The sequence below is a fragment of the Quercus robur genome, chromosome 11 (genome assembly GCF_932294415.1).
Source record: "Quercus robur chromosome 11, dhQueRobu3.1, whole genome shotgun sequence".
Classification (NCBI taxonomy): domain Eukaryota; kingdom Viridiplantae; phylum Streptophyta; class Magnoliopsida; order Fagales; family Fagaceae; genus Quercus; species Quercus robur.
The window spans coordinates 3,686,403-3,699,095 of NC_065544.1; the positions used below are offsets into that span (position 1 = coordinate 3,686,403).

Sequence of the window (12,693 nt, forward strand, 5' to 3'; positions counted from 1 at the left end):
GACCAACCAACAATGAAGTTGAGTATGAAGCTCTGCTCAAAGGGTTAGAACTGGCTAAGTCTGTGGAAGCGAAGTCAATACTCGTCCTGGGAGATTCTCTATTGGTCATGGGCCAAATAAATGGGACATATAAGGCGAAGGAAGGATGAATGAAAAAATACTTGGAAAAGGTATTACGGCTTGTGAAGAAATTCAAGGAAGCTAACTTCATTCAAATCCCAAAGGAGGAGAACGCAGAAGCAGATACCTTAGCGAAGGAAGCCTCAGCAACCGGACCCATGGACGAGTTTGATGAAATTCAATACGTCCCAAGTATAGATCTCCCGGAAGTGCAGCAAATAGGGAATGAAGAAAATTGGATGACCCCAATCGTATCGTACCTGAAGGACGGAAAACTTCCGGAAGGAAAGGATGAGGATAGAAAACTCTGGATAAGAGCAACCAGGTATGTCCTTATGGACGAAGTTCTGTACAAGAGAGACTTTTCTCAACCTTATCTCAAGTGTCTGGTTCCAGATGAGGCGAACTATATGCTGAGGGAAGTTCGTGAAGGAGCCTGTGGAAATCATTCGAGAGCCAGATCGCTCATCCACAAAGTCGTCCGTGCAGGGTACTATTAGCCAACTGTCCAAGTGGATGCAAAAGCTTATGTCAAGGTATGTGACAAATGCCAATGATTTAGTAATGTCCCCAGACAACCATCAGAATATCTCACCCCAATGATGGCCTTATGGCCCTTTACTCAATGGGGCCTAGATATCCTAGGTCTTTTTCCACTCGGAACTAGACAGATGAAATTCTTAGTCGTAGGGATTGACTATTTCACCAAGTGGGTGGAAGTAGAACTTTTGCCAAGCATAACACAGCAGAAGAACTTCATCTGGAAGAACATAGTATGCAGGTTTGGGGTGCCCAAAGTACTAATATCCGACAACGGGCGGCAGTTCAACAACTCCCTTTTCAGGGACTTTTGTCAACACTTTGGAATCCAAAATCATTATTCCTCCCCCACCCACCCACAAGCTAACGGTCAGGCCGAGATTGCAAACCGATCCTTGCTGAAAATCATCAAGACTCGTCTTGAGGGGGCAAAGGGAGTATGGCCAGATGAACTACCTGGTGTCCTATGGGCGTACAGGATGACGGTGAAGACCCCTACAAGGGAGACACCTTTTAAGCTAGCCTATGGAAGCGAAGTAGTTATACCTGCGGAAGTGCACATGGCTAACCATAGGGAGATGTCATATCAGGATAAGAATAATGAGGAGCAACTCCATTTGAACCTCGATCTTATAGACGAGGTGAGGGCAGATGCAGAGCACAGGGCAGCGAAGTACAAGAACCTCATGGCTAGGCAATACGATGCAATGGTGAAGCCAAGACGTTTTAACATAGGAGATCTCGTCTTAAGAAAGGTCTCTTTAGCAACCAAAAACCTAGCTCATGAAAAATTGGGCCCCAATTGGGAAGGGCCCTATAGAGTTATCAACTTTAAAAGGCAAGGATCCTACTACTTGAAGGCCCTGGACGGGAGAAAATTGGAACATCCTTGGAACGTGGAGCACCTGAGGAGGTACTATCACTAAAAGTAAGCTTGGACGAGTATCACTATGGACGAGCTTGGAGCTTGCCTTTCTACTTACGTTCTACTTATGTTTAATGCTGTTTGTGTTTGATACTACTGCTTTGTTATTTGTGTTGTGGTTATTTGTCGTGATTGTGGACGAAGTTATGGAGTTTATACTTATTAAATAAAAAAGGCATTAGCATGTATGTGCCTTATCTGTAAACGATATTTATGTTATGTACAAAATGTTGTGTGAATTTCAAATCTCCATGCTATTCTCGTTCAAAACTAAGCTACAAGGTGGCTAAGAACAAAAATTTTAGTAAGACGAATAAATTCTCTGGACGCAGAGATGTAACGTCTAAGCTTTCCTAAGGGTGAAGAAAAATCAAGGCACCCTCGTCTAGAACAAAGGACGATGTAAAGCCAATACCTTGAGCAAGCCTAAGGCGTATTCGTCCATAAGGATAAACCAAGATTAAGGCACCCTCATCCAGATCAAAGGACAAGGTAGAGCCTATAACTTGAGCAAGCTGAGCCCAAGGCATACTCGTCTATATAATGGGCGAAGTAAAGCATAATGCACGTCCAAACTATGGACGATAAAATACATAGACGAGTATTATGATGCACGTCCAAACCATGGACAATAAAGTCCATAGACAAGTGTTTTGAGCCAAAACCCAATCCGTGGACAAGCAGGGTGCATGTCATCAAACAGAAATCAGCTTAGTCCAAGGACGAGTAACTACCATTTTAGAAACAAATTACATTTGGTGAAATTCCAATAAAAATGGTAAAGTACATATATGAAATATGGACGAGTCAAGCATGAAATCTTGCATATGAAAATGAAAAGTTTCGTATGCGCATATATGAAAGAAAAATAATTGCATTCATTCAATTGTTTTAAGGGCGAACAACCAACGTCCAAACACTCTTATGAAAGAACAAGTTTAATAACTCGTCCTAAAACCATGGACGAGCTTAATGTATTTGAGTTACATCAAAAGATCCCAAAACAAAGGATTGAACAGAAAAGGAAAAATACAAAGTTTTGTAAAAACTTGTCCTTAAGCAGGGGGGCATTAGACAGTTGGGTAGAGGCATCGTCCTCAATGTTAACGTCCTCGGAGCTGGTTTGGAGAAGAGAATTGGTAGCACCATTCAAATTAAGCTTGATGGAGCTGAAGTCTACTTCAGGGAAGTTTTTAACAGCGTCCAACCTGAAATCCTCAAAACCTGCTGCGTAGTTGCGATCCAATAAGTTCGTAAATTCTTTGGACGCCTTGAACTCCACAATGGCATCTTCTTTAGCCTTGGAGAGAAGAGTACTTAACTCGTCGTTCTTCTTTTGAATATGATCAAGACAAGTATCTTTCTCCACTATATCAGCTCTCAACTCCTTGATTAAGTTTTGATGCTCCGTTGCCTTCTCCTTAGCCTCAGCAGCTATCCTAACCCATTTCTTACTCCCATCCCTCACATTTTGGATGGTCGTCTCCAGTAAGATCCTCGTCTTGTCCAACTCAGTGGCCTGCCTAGACGCTGCGATGAATTTGGACATGGCCTACAAGAGAAAAATGCTTGGTTAGACGGCCAAAAAATTATGAAATATAAAGACGAGACGAGTAAAGTTACCTTAAAATGATCATGAACACCTGAATGTTCAAAATCTTTCAAGGACATGTCATAACAGGCATTTATGTCTTCGTCCTTCACAGCTTCCCTGAAGCATTCCCAAGCCAAGTCCTCATTTTCAATAATGTTCGAGGGTACCTTCGAAGGAGGCTGAGACAAGACAGATGTAATCATCCTAGGAGGGGTTTTGGACGAGGTAGTTTCAATAGGTGGAGACACATCCACATCAATTGTTTGGACGGGAGGATTGGATTGAGGGAGGTTAGGCTTGGTTACTTTGGACGACACATGCTTAACCCTTTTGTCATGACAGCTAGGGAGACTTCCCAGATCCAAATTTTTTGGTAGGGACTTCCTCTTGTCCCCAACAGACGAACGAGTCTGGGATGGAATCTCAGGACGAACGTCCCCAACCTCAGGACGATCCCCTTCACTTGCAACCTCTTTCCCTTTGTTTCCTTTCATTGTTGCCATTCCTTAAAAAAAAAAAAAAAAAAAAAAAAAAAGGAGGAGAAAAAGAGAAGTCTTTAGAACCAAAACAAAAAAGAAAGGTGTAAGGGACGTTCTAAGTTTAAAGCTTACTTCTCCTTACTGTAATCTTGTGTGTAAGTGCCTTTTCAGAAGGATTAGGGCCTAACCCCCACTTAGCAAGTCATCTAAGCATCACTAAAGAATGAAAATTCTTATCTATGTGTAGACGAGCTCTGTGGACGCGGTCACGATGAAACTTGCTAAGAGAAGGTCGTCCAACAGCTGTAAAGGAACGAGTTAGAATATAAAAAATAATAGTAATAATAAAAAAATTAAAAAAAAATAAGGACTTACCCTCAGGACGAAAGTTCCCTAAGTCCCCAGTATAATGGCCAAATGTGTCCCGGCCAACGTCTGAAGGATTTCCAGCCCAGGAGCCGGAGACGAAGAAAAACTCCATCTTCCATTTTCTGTCAGACGAGGGTAGGGACCTAATCATTCTACAATCTTTGCCCCTAGCAGTGAACTAGTGAAAGCCAAGGGATTGGTGAATTTCTGAGGGTTTATAATAGTAGAGGAACTCGTCCATAATAAGAGGACGGTCCCCCCCAAATACCTTCTTCCATAAAACTTGCATGGAGATGACTAATCTCCATGCATTTGGATTGAGTTGCATACCCTTAAACCTAGTCTAACTAATAATTCTCTAGTAAAAGCATTTAAAGGAAACCTCAAACCCCCCAAAAGATAAGCTTCATAGACACCTATCCTAAAATGAGGATCAAATCACCATTCTCCACGGACGGGCAACCTAGGGTTAAGCTCGTTTGGGATCTGGTACCATGCCTTTAAATTATTTAGTCTTTGCTCGTCTGTTTTGGAAGGGATCTCTATTGCACAACTGTACACGGTGACTTCCTCCCCGTCCAAAGGGTTGGACGGAGGGACGTTGGACGAGGATTCTGCTTGGGACCCCGATGCCTTTCTAAGCTCTTGTTGTATAGTCTCCAAGGGAAATCCAGGGACGCCGGAAATATACACCTCGTCCGTGGAGTTCCCCCCATCACTACTACTAGAACCACTAGAACTTGTATTACTTTTGTATTGATACTCGTCTATGGCTTTCTCTAGACTATCGCTAGAAGACATTTTTTGAAAAGATCAAAGAGAAACCTAAAAGACGAGAGAAGAAGAAATACCTGGCTCTAAGACGAACGAAGGATATGGATGCGAGGAAATTCCTAGACGAGGCTCTAGACGAGGAATGTCAAGGAAGGAAAATCTCAGAAATGTAGAGGGCAACAGAGGAATTCCCCTATTTATAGGAGATTGACCTAGGCATATAAAACGACACAACCAATTAGGAGATGACACATGGCGTTCACCTCGAAAAAATGAATTTACAAGACTCATCGCCAATAAAAAGGTGACACGTGGCACCTCGACGCACACACATTCAAGGAAGTGACGCCAAGTCATCCCTCCCTCTAAGACGACCCATATGGATGAGGGGGCAACTGATGTGCAATGAAAATCCATTTGAAGTCTTCTCTTGTCCATAGCCGTCGTCCTGTGAAAAGACAGAGAAGGGAGATCCTCATCTAAGTTCAACCTCGTCCATCCTTAAAGGATGGACGAGATTACTACGCCACGAACATGTCTCCACCAAGTGTGAGAGAAAACGAACCGTCGCTAGTCAGGTCCAACCGTTGTGAAATGCAGACTTGAATAATCTAACTTCCCCAGTAGTTATGGAAGTTACCTTCGAGCCTTTTGGACTCCTCAACAATAGGAACGGTTACCAAACAAGTAACCGCTCCCCGCATGCTATATAAACGCTCGCCAACGAAAGAGTAAGGGATTTCTGATTCTGAGACTTCCAATTTACTGGGAATCACAAAAAAGGCTAACTTTACCATTGGAGGGTTCTTGACCGGCTTCCACCAGTCTCCTCTGATTTTCTGTTTGTTTTTTCAGGATTCAGTCACAAACTCATCAACGCCCGAGACTTTCAGCCCACTGATATCACAGGATTCATCAACAACATTTTCATAACAAATTATAAGTGTCAAGTTGTAACATGTTGTTATTAATAGGCCAAAAAAAAAAAATTTTTTTCAATGATAGATTTAAATTAAAACCAATAATTATGGGGTCCAGTTAACTCAACTGGTAAAATTTTTTATGGTTGAATAAAAGATTGAGGCTTAGTGGTTGTTTGGATTTTGGTGTTTCCATACTCATCACCCTGTTTTCATCACTCATCACTCAAAAATGGTGGGACCCACGGAGAGAAGGTCTGTTTGGATTTGTTTTCAAATTTTGTTTCCATCACTTAATTCTCTGATATTTGAGTAATGATTTAGCAAAACTGAAAACAACTTTTGAGTGTTTTTGAGTTATAGAAATAGAGTTATGATGGCAATCTCGTAATTTTACTCAAACAATGGGCCCCATGATCAAAGTCTTGTCACTTCACACTAAAGCCTTTACTAATCAAACCAACGGCTCTATGTTACCTCTTCTCAGACCAAACCCTTTTCCTTTACTTTATTTTTCTTCAGCTCCCAAGCACACCAATCTCTCTCCCATACCATACCTACCGATCTACCTTCTCCTGTTTTGATTTGCTAGTCCAGTTGACCGAGACGCATGATGTTTTCACATTCCCCATTAGGAATAGCAACAGGCTGGGTTTTTGCATACCTAAACCCAACCCACGAGCCAAGACTTGCGACCCGGACACAGCCCGATTATTAATCGGGTTTTTTTTTTTTTTTTCCTGAGGCCCAGACCTGCCCTGCTAGGCCCTGTTTAACCGCTTGGGCCCAAATCTGGCCCAACCAAAAAAATATTTTGAAGCCCATTATGATTTTTTGCCTAAATTCAAGCCCATTCAAGCCATATAACGTGGCCCAAATGCTAAAATTTGGCATTTAGGCCACGTTATATGGCAGCCAAATCAATCCAAATCATAGGTTAATCATAAATCAATAAATCACCCGGCTAAGATAACCATTTAATCATTAATCAACAAAATCATAACTAAAATCACCAGCTAAAAATAAATAAATAAATAAATCCAACAAGTCCAAGAAATAAGTATCACAAGTCCAACAAGTTCAAGAAATTAAAAAGCTACAAAATAAATCCCACAAGTCTAAGAAATTAAAAAGGCTAAGAAATTACAAAATGTCTTATCCTCCACAAACCAACAAATTAAAAAAGGCTAAGAAATTACAAAAGGCTAAAAAAGCTTAGAATAATTACAAAGCAACAAATTAATCCAACAAGTCTAAGAAATTAAAAAGACTACTAAATTAATACAAAATGTCTAATCCTTCACAATTGTAACACAACTCCCATCCTCTTCATTAGGCTCCCCATCATCAAGAATTGATTGAAGTGTACAATCTCCAGACATAGTTGAAGAACCTACAACAACAATGAATTAAAAAATGGAATAAACTTCATCAAATTGTAACTAGCACAATTTTGATTTTATAAATAGAAATTAGACAATTGCTAACCGTTGATTTCACTCCATAACCAATTCTAAGCACACATCATTGCCTCTATAGTCTTGGGATGTAGCCTACTACGGTGTGGACTTAAAAGTCTCCCACTAGTGCTAAAGGCAAATTCTGAAGCAACAGTTGTGACATGAATAACTAAAATATCTCTTGCAATCCTTTCTAAAGTAGGATACTTGAGATCATTACTTTTCCACCATCCCAAAATGATTAACTACATATCAAACACTTACTCGTCATTTAATGGGCATAAAGGTGATGGTGATCCTAAGGTTGAGCTGCTAGGCGACAATGACGAGGGTGATCATGAAAATGGCAAAGGAAACCACATAGCTGGCAAGGAACAATGTTTGGTTCTCAAGGGAGAGCCGCTTGGCAAGGAAGAACCAGATTTGTTTGTGTCTTCCATCTCCATTTTAGGTTCTGCATTCCCAACAAACATAAAAAACAATAAACAATTTCTTCCATTAGCACAAAATGGTTGAATTTTTAGTTTTTCAATTTAATGAAAATACGAAATATCCTAGTTAAATCAATGCAACAATAATAAGGATCTAAGCACACACATGTCTCAACATAAACTAAAAATACATGTCTCAACTTCAAGTGGATCGGTTTAGATACAATCAGCTCATAAGATTAGCAATGATGGATTTCTTTCCGAGGCACAAAGATATCACATTATGATAATACCATTAGGGAACTCAAACTGATACCCTATGAATTCCTCCAAATAAATTTGTAGTACATAAAGCCCAATACTGATCAGTGGATGATTGTATGCTAAATCTATTTCATTTAGTTCTTATACTGCAATGTGTGTATATTTATATCTAAATATTTCAACTTGATTGTTCTTATGAAGTTTGAAGTGAGCGAATGCAGACTGAGAAATCGATCCACTTGACTGAATGAACTCATCATACCAAACAATGAAATAAAAACAAAGAAAGACATAACCCATCGATCCTTACCCAAACGTGCTCTTATGCGTGGTTGAGTGTGTGGCTGCATGAGTGACAGAGAAAGGGTTAGGGTGAGGGGCTGAAGGCGTGAACTGAAATGAGATCAGATTATGAGAGGCGGATGGGTTAAGGACTTAGGGTTTACAACTATATATATATAGATATATATATATATATATATATATATATATATAAGGGGGTTTTTTGTAATTTCAGGGAAATCGAGTCATATCCTGGTCGAGTTTCAGGTTTTTTTTATAATAAAACTCAAACCCAACCCGGACCCACTTTGAGTTTTTTTTTTTTTTTTTAAACCTATACCCGACCCTATTCTTTATTGGGCTGGGTAAAATCCGGCCCATTAAGGTTAGGCTGGACCGGATATTCGCGGGTCGGATTTAAATTGCCATCCCTATTCCCCATCTGAACATACCTTAGTCTCAACAAGATCTAATGCATACCTCAGAGTTCAATGCTTCAAAAAAACATCTCTTTCTCAAATCAAAGCCCAAATCTGCATAACTATGAATCAGATTACCCTATTCAACAAGCATTCTCTACAGTCATCAATTGCTTATGTAATTACAAAAAATTCCAAATCTTTATTCTCAGTTTGGTTGCTAAGAAAAATGTGGGGAAAAATTTTACAATTTCTGAGCCTTCACAAGACTGTGACCTAAGGAAACAAAGTGTTTTTACTCAACCAACCTAGTACAATTCACTCTTTTCCTCGGTTTTCTCGGCAACCAAACAGAGTGTCTATCAGTAAAATCAACTAACTACACAGTCAAGTAGTCAAAAACACATAAAATCTTAATTCAAATATAATTGTTAGAACAAACCCAATTGCCAAATCTCAATTTTCTCAACAACAAAACACTAAACTTACCTCAAACCAAATCGATCAGACTGAATTTTCAATGATAACCCAATTAAATTCCTTGCCCCAGACAGCCAAAATCTCCACCAGATCTCAAAACCAAGAGACACCCAGATGGGAAAACTGGGAGAAAATGAAGCCCAAGAGAGAAAGATTTGAGCTTGATGGACTTAGAGGTTGATTTGACCCAAGTAAACCAAGCAAGGCTAAAATGCTATCCTATGCTATGCCTAGTTGCCACCGCCCGGGCCGAGAAGTGGATGCCTAGTGTCCACCAATCTGATCAAGAAGCATAGTCCCGAAGACTAAGGTGGAAGGAGGCGATTAGAGCAATCTGGGTTCGGTAAATGGATGAAGAGGGAGGCGATGAACAGTGCTTGAGAGCAATTTGGGTTCGGTGAGTTTGGGTATTGGGGGTTGAAGGAAAAAAGAAAAAGAAAAAAAGAAGAAGAAGTAATATTGGGTTCAGTGAGTTTGTTCACGAAGGTAGCCGATCAGTAAAAGCTGCACCAAGTCAATCTAGGAGTCCCACAAAAAGTAAAAATTTTTGAGTTAGCAGAAGTTGGAAACAAGTGTCAAACATGTCACCTAAGGAAGTTGGATTATTTTCAGTGATAAGTGATGAGTTATAGAGTGATAATATTGGAGTGATGAGTGATGAGAGAGCATTTTTTTCACCCAAACAGCCCCTTAATCTCCGCTTACACCAAAAATCAATTGGTGTCTTAGTTTGACGAAAAAGAGAGCTATTGTCAAGAGCAAAAATTATAGTTTAAAACTTTCTAAAACAATTAACCACTTTTAATTTGTTGTAAAAATATTGTGGATGTTATACTTAAAAAAAATTGTAAGGAAAATAAATTTTCCTTAAAAAAAAAAAAAAAAGGAATAAATCAAGCAACATAGCATAAAGAACGGATCTAAATGAATGGAATGTGTGAGAGTGTTAACATGACATATTGATATTTATAATTTCCCAAAACTAAGAAGTTTGGAAGGTTGGGTACGAAACTACTTGGGGTTGGTTTGGGATTTGATGTGTGTTGCATACGTGTGTTCCATACATTTGGGCGGTGACAGGCTAACAGCAAAGCAAATTAGTTTCTCTCCATGAAGAAAGAAAAAATATACTACAAATTAGTATTACGTGATTTTTTTTGTCACAACTGTGATGCGGTAAAACGTGAGTGTTAAAGAAAAAAATAGTAAGCTCATCTTTTATTTGTAAATGATAATATGATAAATAACTATTATAATTTGTCACATCCAAATTATAATAAAACTTTATGAAATAATTTGTGAACTTAAAACCACTCCTTACTAATTGGCGTTTATTTGTAAGGACGAAAAAATATATCATATCCTGAGTATATGTTTCTTCTAGCTCATAATTGGTAGACCCATAAATTATGAAAAATCCCTATTAATTGGCATTTATTTGTAAGGATGAAAAAATATACCCTATTGTAAGTATATGTTTCTTCTCACTCATAATTGGTAGACCCATCAATTATTAAAAAAATCCCTATCAATTGGCATTTATAATTTGTCACTCATAATTGGCGTTCAATTCTCTTATTTATAAGGACAAAAAAAAATACCCTATCCTGCGTATACGTTTCTTCTCGCTTATAATTGGTAGATCCATCAATTACGAAAAAGGGAAAGCATATACGCTATACAAGGTATTTCTTGTCCACGAGGACGACGAAGACACGGATGAATTATTGGGGATGCGGATTGATTTCGTGGATTACGTCATATGATATGATAAGAACTTTTTAGATTCGTGATATGAATGACTACTTTTATGATGACTTATGATTCACAATGCACTCTCTACATTATAATGATAATAATATATAATTACATTATTTAATCAGCGCCTTTTTTAACTTTGTGAAGGGTGTTTTAAAATTACACACTATCCAAATAAAGTTTCTTTTTTTTAGAGAGTTTTAACCTATGGCGTCCGTTTCTGATAATAGCTTTTTATTATCAGATCAAGACACCAATCAGTTTTTGGTGTAGGCGGGGATTGAACTCCAGATCTCTTATACAACCATCACAGACTTTACCAGTTGAGCTAACTGGAATCCACACTATCCAAATAAAGTTGTTCGTACAAATTTAATGAATTATTAACATTTTTTTTTTTCTTTTTGGACATTTGATTTTTTTTTTTTTTTTTTTTTTTTTTTTGCATTTTTTGGACATTTGAGTTTAAGTTCAATATCCCCTCAAAAAAAAAAAAAAAGTAACTTTAAAAGTCCTTTCAATCCATTTATAATATTTGTCCGCAAAACTTAGTGGATGTTTCATAAGAAAATAGAGGAATTAATAAATATGGATAATTTTTATTTCATACCGGTTTGTTGTATACAATCATAAACACACATTTTTTGCATTTAAATTTTTTAATTCATTATAATATTTGTCCCCAAAATTTAGGGGATGCTTCATAGGCAGAAAGAGTGGAATAATATGACTATTCTTATACAACTTTTAAATAAATATGGACAATGTTTATTTTATATTGGTTGTTGTATATAATTGTAAACACAATTTTTTTGTGCAATATTTTTTTTTTTTTTTTTTTGGAACTAAAGTTACTAGGATTTACTCTAAATATTTATTGGTAAAACTTATTACACACTAGTGTGTAATACATACAAGTAATTATGTGCAAGTGTGCAGTAGAAGTGTAGAACCTTTCCCCAACACTATAATCTAGAATTTAATTCAAGAAATCATGAGTACAATTTTACTGTTATCTATATTACTATTTAAAGAGTTTTTCTTACTTGGAATTTTCAATTTTAATACTTAAAATATCTTCAAATTTACCATTTTGTAAAACTTAAATAATAGTAGAATTAAATAAGTAAAATTATTAATTTAAAAACTCATTAATTTTAATTAAATATACACTTATGTGGATATACTCTGCCTAATATTTATTATGTCTTAATCTAGACAACTCATACACTAACAGGACCCTTATCTACGTATAAATGATGTACCTACCAAAAGTACCCAATCATTATTTATTTTTTTTTTTTGTATTTTCAAAATTTTTAATTAGAGACTAATTACTGTTCTCAACAAGTAAGCCTTAGAGGAGTAAATCGTTAGTCCAGAGAGTTTTTTCAAAGTGCAAATACCTGGACTCGAATTAGAGAACACATCCAAAACTTGAAATAAATACTTTGAAACCAAGTTCCCAATCACTTAACCAACCCACCTGGATTCCCAATCAGTATATCATTTATTTAGCTTTTCCTTCTTTACGAATGGTCTTACATTTCAGTGATGATGCTGACGCTAATGATTGTGACCCAAGTCTTGTTGTTATACAGTTATAAGCTTGCTTATAGCTATAGGAGCATAGGACACTAAGCTTATTTCCTTTAATTTATTTAATTTTTTAGCTTTTTTTAATATTATTTACAGATTTTATTATACTTTTTTATGCTATTTTTATATCATATTATACTATTTAACTAACTTTTAATTATTTTTTCTAGAATTATGTTTTTTTAAATTTCAAAAGACGTTGGACTCTTTTTTTCTGTTTCTATATATATTCATTTCAATTCGTTTCATCCTCTGTTTTTCTCACTCGTACACACACCA

General features: G+C 37.2%; 1 long non-coding RNA gene across 1 annotated transcript; it reads right to left on the reverse strand.

The window, feature by feature from the left end:
• Positions 1 to 6,800: 6,800 nt before the first annotated feature.
• On the reverse strand, positions 6,801 to 9,848 carry LOC126707421 (uncharacterized). Its single transcript, XR_007648942.1, has 3 exons — positions 9,067 to 9,848; positions 7,210 to 7,635; positions 6,801 to 7,114 (listed from the first exon to the last, which is right to left on the reverse strand). It is a non-coding gene; the product is annotated as an uncharacterized LOC126707421 (long non-coding RNA).
• Positions 9,849 to 12,693: the final 2,845 nt, after the last annotated feature.